A 13,237-nucleotide genomic window follows, 5' to 3' on the forward strand; every position below is an offset into this window, starting at 1 on the left:
GGACTCTCTAAAGGCCTTCCGTCATTAGCACAATGATGGGTCCTTTAGTAATGAGGAAACGCACCATAAAATTGGGCTATCCATTTGCTGTTGAATCTATTAGAGTGTTTCATAAGATGATAGGGGCGTCATAGACCGATGTGGGAGGGGCTTCACCAGAAAATGGGAACTCTCTCACGGTACCTTGGCGTAACCTGAATATGATGGGTAAGCACTCACTGGACAGAAAGGTTTACCTGAAAACGGCTCTGAACCTTGTCTGACAGAGGCCAAAGGGAAACTCATTTGATGAGTGGATATGATCCGTCACAGAAAGGTGGTGAGGTTATGCAGCTGAAACAGTTGGCTTCACGCACCCCATGTGATTTCCCACATTTCCAGAGACATTTCGTCATCTCCGTCACTGAGAAAGGAGGGAAATCTCAGAGATGAACAAATGGGAATGGAACATAGATTAAAAGCCATATCTATGTAGATAACATGAATCAAACTAAGGTTGTGGACTAATGATTTTGCTATTTTATCAGAAAATGGCAAACGGTCAATTTGCAAAGCTTCTAGACGATAACAAGCTTAAGGGCCCAAACTATGCCGACTGGTACAGAAATCTTATGCTGGTCCTAACTTCCAAAAAGTTAGACAAGGTAGTAAAAAATCCTGCACTGGAACGTTCGGGTGATAGGGCTTCTGAGGCCCGGAGGAGGGACTACCAAGAGTGGGAGGATAAGAACTCCCTAGCCCACTGCTTTGTCGTTGCCTCATTAGACAACTCAATACAGAGGCAGTTCGATCAGATCGAACTAGCCAAGGACATATTGGACAGTCTAAGAACAATGTATGAAGAGCAGAACCGTTCTACTCGACAGAAGGTCCTGAAACTGTTCATGACCGCGCAGATGACCAAAGGGCAGAAAGTTCATGACCATTGTCTTCGGATGATGGGTTACATTAACGAACTTGAAGCTCTTGGATCCGGGTTAGATCTTGGCACGCAAGTGGATGCCATCCTCAATTCTTTGCCCTCTTCCTTCAATGTGTTCACAATGAACTACAATATGAATAAGCTGAATGTCAGCGTCCAGGAACTCAGCAATATGTTGCAGAGAGCCGAGGATCTACTCAAGAAGGATGAGCCTGTGGTTATGCTTGCTGAAGCTAACAAATCGGGCAAGAAAAGGAGAAAGGCAAAGAAGCCTCAGAAGAAGGCTACCAATCCTAAGAAGCAGAAGAAGAACAAGGCATCTGATGTCTGTCACTTCTGCAAGCAGACCGGCCACTGGAAGAGGAATTGTCCTGCCTACCTGGAATCTAAGAAAGGTAACATCGAAACTTGTGTCATAGAAACTAACATGTCAGTTACTTCTATGTCCTGGTGTGTTGACTCCGGGGCTTCAACTCATGCGTGTAACTCACTGTAGGGGTTCAAAGTTAGCAGAAGGTTGAGTGAAGGTGAAGTGACATTATTCTTGAGAACAACTGCAAGTGTTGCAGCAGCGGCAATAGGAACCGTAGAATTAGTTTTTAAAGAAGGAATACTTGTACTTAAAGATTGTCTTTATGTACAGAACTTGAGAAGAAATTTAATTTCTGTTTCAAAACTGTGTGCTGATGGATATACTGTTTATTTTAGTAATATGATTACTGTTAAACGGAATAATAAATTCATCGCATGCGGGGAACTAGAGAACGGTCTCTATGTTCTACATCCTTCTCTGGAAACTAACTTAACCGAAACTACGTCGATCAAAAATCCCAAGAAAGGGAATCGTGATACAGTAAGTCCCACGTGCCTCTGGCATTACCGACTTGGCCATATCGGTATTGACCGAATCATAGGGCTGGTAAAGGATGGTCCTTTGGATTTTCTAACCGTAGAAAATCTTCCCACTTGTGAACCTTGCCTTCAAGGTAAGATGTCTAAGCGGCCATTTGACGGTAAGCCTGAAAGATCTGAAGGCACACTTGACCTAATACATACTGATGTATGTGGTCCCCTGAGTGTTAGGACACGAAACCAACACGTGTACTTCATCACCTTTTCAGATGATTTTTCACGATATGGTTACGTGTACCTAATGAGACATAAGTCTGAATCATTTGAAAAGTTCAAAGAGTTCAGGCAGGAAGTCGAGAAACAGTTAGGGAGAGAAATTAAGGCCCTTCGATCAGATCGAGGTGGCGAGTATCTCTCTGACGAATTCAGGGACTACTTAAAGGCCAATGGGATAGTGTCACAATTAGCTCCTCCTGCTACACCTCAACTCAACGGTGTTTCAGAGAGGAGGAATATGACCTTGTTAGACATTGTCCGGTCACTTCTCGTACGCTCACAATTACCCACATCCTTTTGGGGATACGCATTAGAGACTGCTATCTACGTGCTGAATCGGGTTCCAACCAAATCAGTTCCGAAAACTCCATATGAACTTTGGACCGGAAGGAAGCCAAGTGTAAGACATTTGAAGATTTGGGGTTGTCCTGCACACGTTAAAAGAACAAGTGCGGACAAGTTGGAATCTAAAACCAGTCGTTGCCTGTTTATAGGCTACCCAAAGGATTCGGTGGGTTATCTATTCTATGACCCGAGTGAGCAGAAAGTGTTCTGCAGTCGAAACGCCCAGTTCTTAGAATCCGATTACATCCTGGACACCCATCGTCAGGAAATAGTTCTTGATGAGGAAAGCTCAGGAGCAGTGGGAGATGTCCCACAAATTCCAGGTAATGACCAACCTAGAAGAACCACCCGGGTATCCAGACCACCAGTCCGATATGGTTATGACCAGGATAGTTACCTGGTGGAAACCTTGACTAGTGAAGAGGATCCCGTGACTTACGCGGAAGCTATGTTAGACATAGACTCCCAGAAGTGGGTGGAGGCCATGAGAGCTGAAATGGACTCAATGGAGACCAATGGAGTTTGGACTCTAGTGGATCCGCCCCCCGGGGTAAAAGCAATTGGTTGCAAATGGATCTACAAGAGGAAGAAGGGCCCCGATGGCAGGATTGAGACCTTTAAAGCTCGCTTGGTGGCAAAAGGGTATACTCAGAAAGAAGGCATCGACTATGAGGAAACCTTTTCGCCCGTGGCCATGCTTAAATCCATTAGGATCCTGCTAGCTGTAGCAGCGTACCATGACTATGAGATTTGGCAAATGGATGTCAAAACCGCGTTCCTGAATGGAGATCTTAGTGAAGATATCTACATGCAGCAGCCGCAAGGCTTCATTGCTGCTGGTCAGGAACACATGGTATGTAAACTTAATAGATCCATATATGGACTTAAGCAGGCTTCTAGGAGTTGGAACATCCGTTTTGATTCTGCAGTCAAAACGTTTGACTTTGAGCAGAATCCGGATGAGCCCTGTGTTTACAGGAAGTCCAGTGGGGATAAGATCACCTTTTTGGTGTTGTACGTGGACGATATCCTACTCATTGGGAATGATGTAGGAATGTTGACTTCGGTCAAGGTATGGCTATCACAGCAGTTCTCCATGAAAGATCTTGGAGAAGCTTCATACATACTGGGTCTTCGACTCTATAGAGATAGATCGAAGCGGATAATTGGATTATCCCAGGCTGCTTATATTGACGAAATTGTCAAGAGGTACAGCATGGAGAACTCCAAGAAAGGAAACGTTCCTTTCAGGCACGGAGTCACTCTCTCCAAGAAGATGTCTCTCAAGACTTCTGAGGAGATTGAGAGCATGAGAGACGTTCCCTATGCCTCAGCCGTAGGGAGCATCATGTATGCCATGCTGTGCACTCGCCCTGACATTGCTCAGGCGGTGAATGTGGTAAGCAGATTCCAGGCAAACCCAGGGCAGGAGCATTGGACTGCTGTGAAGAACATACTCAAATACCTTCGAAGGACAAAAGAGTTTTGTCTGGTATTCGATGGTAGTTCACTGCAAGTTCTAGGGTATACCGATGCCGATTTCCAGTCGGATCCAGATGATAGAAAGTCTACATCTGGGTATGTTTTCACGATAGGATCGTGTGCTGTTTGCTGGAAAAGCAGCAAACAGGGGTCCACTGCAGACTCCACAACCGAGGCCGAGTACATTGCCGCAAGTGAAGCTGCCAAGGAAGCCGTGTGGATGAAGAAGTTCATACACGAATTGGGAGCGATTCCATCCAGCACATCTCCCATCCCGTTGTTGTGTGACAACAATGGAGCGATTGCCCAGGCTAAAGAGCCTCGGGCTCACTCGAAGTCGAAGCACATCGAGAGAAAGTACCATGTACTGCGGGAGATCGTTGGTAGAGGGGACGTCCTGATTCAGAAGGTAGCATCAGCGGATAATGTGGCAGACCCATTGACTAAGCCACTGACACAGAAGGTGTTTGAGAAACACGTGGAAAGTATGGGACTCCGGCTTGTACTAGATTGGACCTAAGTGCAAGTGGGAGCTGTTAGACAGTTTTGTATGCCCTTAGCTTCAATCTGATTTGATGTATTTTTGTTATTTAGTGGAAATAAACAAAGTGCATGTTTGATTCATGTTGTTTGGTTTAATTCTGTGTAAAACCCTAAAACTGGACATTTATAGAGACTCATGTTAGTTTTAAATGTTCACAGCCGTTGGATAAGTCTGGGGAGATTTATCCTGCCAAGGCTGATACTGGTGTGCCACCAAGTGTTGGGATGGCCTGTCTCAGCCATCAGGGTAAGACCCGAGGCACATGCAGTATGGGATTACTTGAATCCTTGAACCGGACCAGATTTCCAGTATTGCCCTGGACCTTGGAGATAGATGGGCAAAACTGGAAAGTTACACCTGACCCCTAGACTCGATTATGACATTTCACTAGGTGTTGGATCAGGCTACCTTTGATATGCCAATCAGTGAGATCCTTAGCGGGGATCAAAACCTGGGTATGTTGGGGCAGTTTGAGAATTCATCTGAGTGGGTGATCATAGTGACAGAATCAGCCACTTTGTCGGACAAAGGGTAATGATCGGGAATGCACTCTCTCTGATGGAAACCAAACTGCCGGCAGTTGATTTCAATCGTTGGAATTTTGTTTTGCAAAATTAATATATTTATATATATATGTACGGTTTCGAATTGTTTGCAAATGGTTTTAATTCCCGGGATCCATGTGAGAGGAGAGTGCGGCACTGTTCCTTGCAGCCGAGGGAGAGGTCCTCTCTTGTCGGGCAGTGCTTGATCATTAAGGGTTGAGAGGTTAAGTGTAAGACCATTGAGGATAATACCTGATGAGCTAATCTTGCACCTGCCCACAGTCCCTGGGTTTTTATAAGATGGCTTGGCCCAGGGACCACTTAATGTAAGTGTTGGGCCCATAGGGTCCATATGATGGACTCAAGGGGTTTATTGAGTTTTTCAGTGAATTCGGCTGGGCCGAACCCATGTGGCTGGTGTGTAGATCAATGCTTGGGTCCCACGCCATACAAAGAAGGCCAACTGGGTAGCAGATTGGAAAGTAATTAGACACTGAACACTTAATGGGCCAAAAGCCCATTTCGAGGTGGGCTGATATGATCACCCATCCATGGGGCGAATTTGAGATTAAAGTTAGTAAAAGGATTGGGCCTTTTAGCCTTATCCACTCTTAGAGACCAAATTCAAATTAGATTTGAATCTGGTAACCTCCTGATAAGATCAGGAGTAAGCTAACTCTATCTGCAGAAAGGATTAAGATTATCCCCTATCCAAATACTGATTTGGATTGGGATAACTCCTAAAAAGGAGGTTTCTTAATCAAGAAGAAAGGAGGAGATTTCGAACCACTTTGAAGAGGTATAGGATATCTCCTGCGAATTGAGAGAGGATCTCATTCATACTCTCCAGAAAAACAGAAAAAGCAGTTCAGCCTTTTTCGTTTTGGAGATCTCCTCCTGCCGCCGCCATCTGCCATTGCAAGATTAGATCTTTGCAGAAAAGAAAGTCAAGAAATCTGTTCTTGACATCAGTCTTGCAAGAAAGACTGAAAAAGATTCAGTGTTTAATACTTCCAGAGGATTCTTGTGAAGGATCCAGTGTGTAGAACGCACCCTGCTGGTTCTGTTCCATTCACAGTTGTGTCATCTTCAGCAGGAACGGATCTTGGAGCATTCTTTGGGCGTGAACACCAACTTTGGGAGATACTGCTTCTCCGGATCAGGTATATTCCTCCCATTTATCTTTTGGTACAGATCTGGTTTGATTATGGTTCAAGTAGGATCCTTGAATATTGTATTCTAAATTTAGGGAATATGATTCCCAGTTGAGAGAAGGTAGGAAATTTTTGAAATTCGCCCACCCATTCCGCAACCTTTATGGCGTCCATTAGATGGATCCTACCATTCTTTCAGATAAGACTTGTTTAAATGGGTTCCATCAGTGGGGATTAAATGGATAAAAATCATCTTAAGGTAAGGTGGTAGCTAGCTGCTTGCTTTCATGTTTATATTTGAGTGGTGTAAGTAAGATTTTATGAAGTTCCGAAAGATAATGGAGAAATTCAAATTAGTCTCTTGTAAATCTCTATGTATGGACAAGAAGTTTGGTGGGTTTAGGTCTGAAATTAGCTAGGGCTTCATTTTTTGCATTTGCTTGGTGTGGTTCATTAATTTTGAGGATGGCTTGTGGACAAACATGTTGAAAACCAAATATTTAACGATTAATTCTTGGTAGCCAAGGAAAATAAACCATCATCAGTTTTGTTTCTACTTTGTTAAAAGCATATGGGAGTTTTGAAGGGGTTTCAAAATGAGGTGGGTTAATTGTCAAATTTCTGTAGGGTTGAAGTCTAATGTTTGGGAAACCAAATGGGTTTTATGGACCTATGGGACCTTGTGGAAAGAGCAACAGAGTTTAGAGTTTGATTTTCTTCTTCCTAATTTCAGAAGTCAAGGTTGTGATAAATTTGTTTGGACTGGGGCTAGGAATGGACAATTCATTGATAGAGATTTCCATATAGAGAGCAAAATAGAGTTTCTAATGATAATAGATTTAATTTGATGCAATTGTGTGCATGACTATGCTCTCTTGTTTTCATAGAATAAATGTTTATACCTGTCAAAAACACAATCAATAGGCATGTCGACGCTATATATATGAAATTCCAATGGATGTCATTTCATATGATGAGCTTTACTCTATATATATAGTAGTAGAGCTGCAAATGGTATCCATAAATTTGGTTTTAAATTTGTATGTTTGTACTAGATAGTCATAGGCTCAAAAATTATTTCAATTACTCTTTTTTGGTAGTAAAAGAAAAATTTTATTCCAAAGAAGTTATTTCAACCCTAGGGCACCTACCCACAACCAAAAAACTTATATATAAAAGTTTATACCTTTTTCAATATGAAAAATAGAAATTAAAAAGTTTTTAATAATAAAAGAATTTAAACCTTCGAGATTGTAAAAAAAGTTCTATGCATCCTTGCTTAAATCTGCTATTCTTTTGATTCTGGTTATCCTTGAAAGACCTGTCGTTTGAAGAAAAAACATGATGATAAGAAGGAAGACGCGAGAAAGGAAGTAGATACTGGTGCTCCTCCTAATCCAGCTCTCCAAAAAGTTGAACTCAACCCACCCAACAAGATGAAGACGATTTTTAGGCTGACATGGTGGTTGTCACTACTGCAGTTCTTCAATAGAAAAGTGTTAACAATAACCTAGAGTGTTCTCAAGTTGGGGGTCCTATGGTTATGGTGATCGAGTGTCAAGCATCCTACAGAGCAGCTAAAGTGTTCTAATTGAGGTCCTATTCTTGATGATCAACCTACTATTCTTGGGGGCATGTTAAGTGCTAGAATCGACTCCACGAACAATGGTGTAGATCAGGACGCACCTACGCAAGTCCTGGAGCAATGTGAGATGGGATACGTAACTGATAGTCGGCAAAATGTCATTAAGGACACAGAGAAGGAACATGAAGTCAAATAGAGGAAGGTAATTAGAAGCTTTTTGGCCAGAATCACAAAAGATGATGGAAACAGAAAAGGCTAACAAAGAAGGGTGCAATGATAACAGACAGTATTTTCCTTGGCCAAAGGTAAATTAATGGAGTCATGACGATGACGACCTCTGCCCTTATAGCCACCCCTGTAAAAAAAGTGATCATGTGGGTAAAAATCGATTAAAACTTCTTCTTCTTCTCCTTAAAAAAGCTTGAAGGAATTCTATGGAAGCATTTTTCTTTTTTCTTTTTTTTTTTGTGGTAGAAACATGAAAAAGAAAAAGACAAAAGCTTGGGATGGATAAAATGGACCCCTAACCCAAATGAAATCAAAATAAACTTTGATGCCCTAGAAAATGGGAAAAGGAGAGGCGACAGTTGTACTTTTGGTGATTGCTAGAAATTTTAGAGGTAAAATGATTAAAACTAGCATATTGATAAAACTAGTATAACAGTTGTTGAAATGAGGACGATATTTGAGGCCCATAAATTAACCAAGATTCTTCGTGTGAATCCTATTATCAGTGAAGGTGACTCCAAAATTACCATTGAAGCACTTTGAGCTAAAATCACTTAAAGATCGAGACAGTGCAATGCATGAAGAGTGCAACAAAATAAAGAAAACAGGTTTGAATGCCCAATTTGAGTCAGATAAAACAGGAAAACCATGGAAGAAAAAAATCCTAACCCTTTCATCAGCGGACCTCATTTAACCAATGGATATCTCATGCACCTATTTTTTTACAGTCACCATCAATCACTGATACAGTGGAATTAGTAAGAAACAATAGATATGTCATATCTATGGTTCGACCTAGATTTTTCGTGATGATTGGTACTTCTAAGAAAAGTGTAAGAAAAATTAAGAGATTTCGATTTTATCACTGATTGTAATATCACCAATCAGGATATCTCATATCTTAGCCAACTCTCTCCTGATCTTCCTTAAGGACTCTCGATACTTACAGACCTAATATAATTTGCCTGATGAAGAGAAAGAGTTGGACTAGAGATGTAGAGCTTTTGATAGGTAGAGAAAAGAGAGAGCAGAAGGAAATATATATACCAGTAGTCATCTGGTAGAATCAGGTATTGAGCTAAATATTGCATCCATTGATCATATTTATGGGTGAGGAAATAAGGTTGCTAATGACTTAGAAAATTACTCAAACTATCTACCCAAGTAACTCTTTCTCAAGTTAGTTACTCGGTTTCTGCAACTACATTATCAACTCGAATAAATCCAACCATGGAACATTGTATCTGTCGATCAATCGTGACGACTTTAATGTTAAAATGAAAGCATTTTTTTAATACATTAATTTAAACTAATTAAGTTTCTGATGATGACTAGTTGACCTATTCACGATGTGATTTGGGTTTTTTTTAATACATATCTGTGATAAGGTCGGTCTCTTTCAACAATGATTTATGTACTAACAGGGGCTTACTGGTTCGTGTCTATCTGCCTCGTATGATGACTGTTGACTATGTTGTTGATTATCTAGTTTTTTTCTTCAAAAACTCCAAACGAAGTGTTTTGAAGAAACAAATGCACCAAACCCACTGAATGGTGGGCACAATACAACTCTCGAAACAACACCATCAGACCATTTGTGGGTCATTTAACTCAATTAAGCCTCGTCCCAGCCATATAGAATTGGTCACATGAATCCCAATTCATATACATTTGAATTCGATTCATTTATATAATATCTGATTTGATTCAAAATAGACATTAATTTATTGATCCACCCAAAAAAAGTTATTATTGATGTAGTTTTTAGTATGTTTTTGGAGTTTTATATGGGAAGACATGGTACCAAAGATTTGAAAAGCTTCAAATCTTGATTGATATTCATTAGTTGCATAAACCATTGTTTTTCAATTGTCGTTGGCCAGGATGATTGGACCATTTGGTTCGAGAATTGTCTAAGCAATCGGTTCCGTTTTACTCTAAACCCTGTCCCTAGCCAAAAACCTTAGGCGGTCAAGCCGTTGATCTATTTAACAGTTTTTGACCGCTTTTTATTTTTAATTAATTAATTATTTTTTTTTAAATTTTTATTATCAGAATATGCCGTTCATTCGAACCAGATGATTGAACCATCGATCCGAAAACCCATGGCCAGAACAGTTCCATTTCTAGGTCGTTTTATATAAACATGACATAAACACTAAAAAGATGAATCTTATTATAAATGAAACACTACTCACCCGGTTATGCTGAAAAGTGCCAATGTAGGAAAGGGTATTTGGTCACCTAGAGTAGTGGCAGAGTGAAGAATTTTCTTTTGAGAGCCGAGTTATATAGATTTTTTTACAATGAAAAAGTTATATAAAATCAATTACATCATAGAGATTCACAATATAAACAACATAGATATTGTTACAAAAATTCAAAAATACATATATGATACATAGGTTCGACTATGATATAGAAAAGATATGATATCTGAAAAACTTTTGACCAGTCAGGTATTATTTATCAAAATTCATGGGTGAATTTTAATTGATCAAAACTCTTCCCATACCATATCTTTTCTGCATCATATATTTTCCCATGATACAAAGGATAAGAGAACTGCCATGTCTAATTTTGGTTATAGCCTTTGTGACAACTCCCAAATCCCACAAATGCTACTTAATTCTCAATGTAATAGACTTTTCTGCTAAAAAAAGAAAAAAGAGATGGGTAGTGAAGGAGGTAAGGTTTGGAGAGATATAGGGTGAAAAGGGTTTGGTTCTATTATGGTTTTTTTATACACCCCTGAGCCTAAGATCCATGAATACCCCAATTGCAAGCAAATCGTCCACAAGAAATCTCTGATTAGAGTTCTTTTTTTTATGGGATTCAGATGGGATGTCATTTAATAATTTAAGTCTTTCCGCTTTAACTGAACTATATTTTGTATATGAAACCAGAAATCTATAATTAAATCCCTAAAATTATATATGAAACCAGAAATTATATTTTGTAGATAGATTAAAAAATTTTAATAGATTTATCTAAACCTCCAAAACTGAGATATGTATATATGCTAACCGCAATACCAAGCGCATGCACTTGGAAATTTCTAAATGCTGTTAATATTATTTCTTTAATTATGAGCCGATTTTGGCTTGGTTGATGATCTGGTTGTTTTTCTATGAGACTGATTGGATGATGTTTCTATGTTTAGGTGTTTTCTTTTTTTGTTGGGCTGGTCCCTATTGTACTCTCTTCTTTTTTTAATAAATTTTGTATTATTATACAAAAGACTTTAGAACCCGAATTTACTTTCTTCAATTTTATTTGTCTTTCAAACAATATATCAAATCAATGGAGGGGCAATTTTGGTCTCTCTTGGCAATTGATAGATCAGCTGAACAGCAGACGTATAGTTAACAACTCCACCAAAACTAGCAGATCGTAATACAACGTCAAGAGTTATTTCTGAACAATTTCTGTAATTGAATAAGAGAGATCAAAGGTCCTTGGGTGCATTTCTGTGAGATTGCTGGGGGAGGGGGAGAGTAGTGGCGAGTTGTTTAGTAGCTAACTGCCCCAGTATTATTTAGAGCTACAAATATTTTATGCAACACAAGTAAATTATTAATTCAGGGGATGCTACTGAAACAGTGCTAGTTGGTGTGACAGCAATAGTACAATATATTACTCAGGTTTCAGTCCTGGGTTTTTTTTCTTAACTTTGTATTATGATTTAGGGGGCGTTCTTTCTTTCTATTTCGAGAGGGGAAAGTTGGGCAATGGGATCTTAATTTTTATTGATCAAGAATCTCGTGTTTTTATGTCTTTTTTTTTTCGGATTTGTGGGGATTAGGGAAAGTTTATTTTCTTGGGTATTACTTATTGGGCCCATCTTCTAGATGGGTTAAATAACTTTCCCACACGCGAAATGAGAAGTTGCCAACACTTGAATAGGACAAAAATGTCCTTTTTACTAATAGATTTTTATGGTTAAATTGGTCATTGCATTATTTGCTTGGGAAATAAAAGAACATGGGTAAATGCACTTACCTAGGTAAATGGAGTCTGAATATCCTATACATGCCTTCCTATTCATTTCCCTGCACGACCTATCAAAGTGAGACACGTCAACATCATACGGGTTGAAAGCAAGCTTCAAAGTATCGATACAGGCCGATACACTCATAGGGGTGAATTGGCCTGTACCGAAGCTCTCCCACCTTTTTTTCCTTTGAAACTGATTCAGAGGGATCGGACTAAGGCTGATCTACCCCCTGAACCAGATCACACTTTGATACGACCCTTGTAGGGGCATATTGTTAGACCCCCGATATGGGGCATATCGTACCAAAATTTTGAACCTTGGTTGAAAGATTTGTACATGCGAACAACTTAACCAGCATGTAATATACCACCACATAGCTAACACTAAAAGATGCTTCCCTTTAAAGGTTCTCTTCAAAACACATTAAAATAAAAGTTATAAAACAAATGTGTTTTCTTCGACTAACTGATCCATACTAAAATTATAAGGTTTCCCCTACAGCAATGTTGCCAGTAATTTAGGTGCTTATGATAGATAACTTCAATTTCGATCTTGAAAGCATGATCAAACGAGTAAAGGGGAGAAGAAGAAAAAATGGAAAGAGCATTGAGAGAGAGGATTGTTTGCTAGCTACAGTTATGGCAGTGATTGGAATGAAAATTTTCTCACCCCCTCTCTCTCTTGCTTTCTTTCTTCTTCTTCTTTCAACATCCCTTTGCCCCTGTTTTTTTCTCTTTTATCAATTCAATTTTACATCTTCTCCAATTATTCTATACTTGTGATAAAAATCATGTTATTGTTAGCATGTTTTTTAAAACTGAAAAATGGTGATCATATACCATTATTTATGATGCCACAAGGGTATGGTACCCGAAATACTTTTATCAAATAAAAAATTGTTACATGTTTGGCCAATACACTAAAAGGGTTAAGATTGATGAAATGTGTTAAAGCACTTTAATATTTAATACTGTAACGTGCCACCAGGCTTCCACAACCAATGCTATTGGCTTCCCACTGGTAGCTCTCACTTTAGTGGCAAGGAACCCATCATGCAAGGTTCAAAATATTGTTAAGTATTAGTCGATATGTATTGTATCGGGCATTCCCGATATGTCTTTACAAAGAGTGTATCAGGTCAGGTTATGGTTTACAAGCCAATACACCCTACGGCATATTGGTTTGTATCAATATTTAAAACCTTGCATTAGAGCTCATACTCTCGTGACAGGTAATTCTTTCCTTTTTGGTGGCTTTCACTCTATTCCAGATAATCCGTTCTGTGATGTTTTCATTTTGTTGTAAGA

This window comes from Nelumbo lutea, chromosome 2, assembly GCF_056320005.1.
Source record: "Nelumbo lutea isolate HS-2025 chromosome 2, American lotus-T2T, whole genome shotgun sequence".
NCBI classification, from domain to species: Eukaryota; Viridiplantae; Streptophyta; class Magnoliopsida; order Proteales; family Nelumbonaceae; genus Nelumbo; species Nelumbo lutea.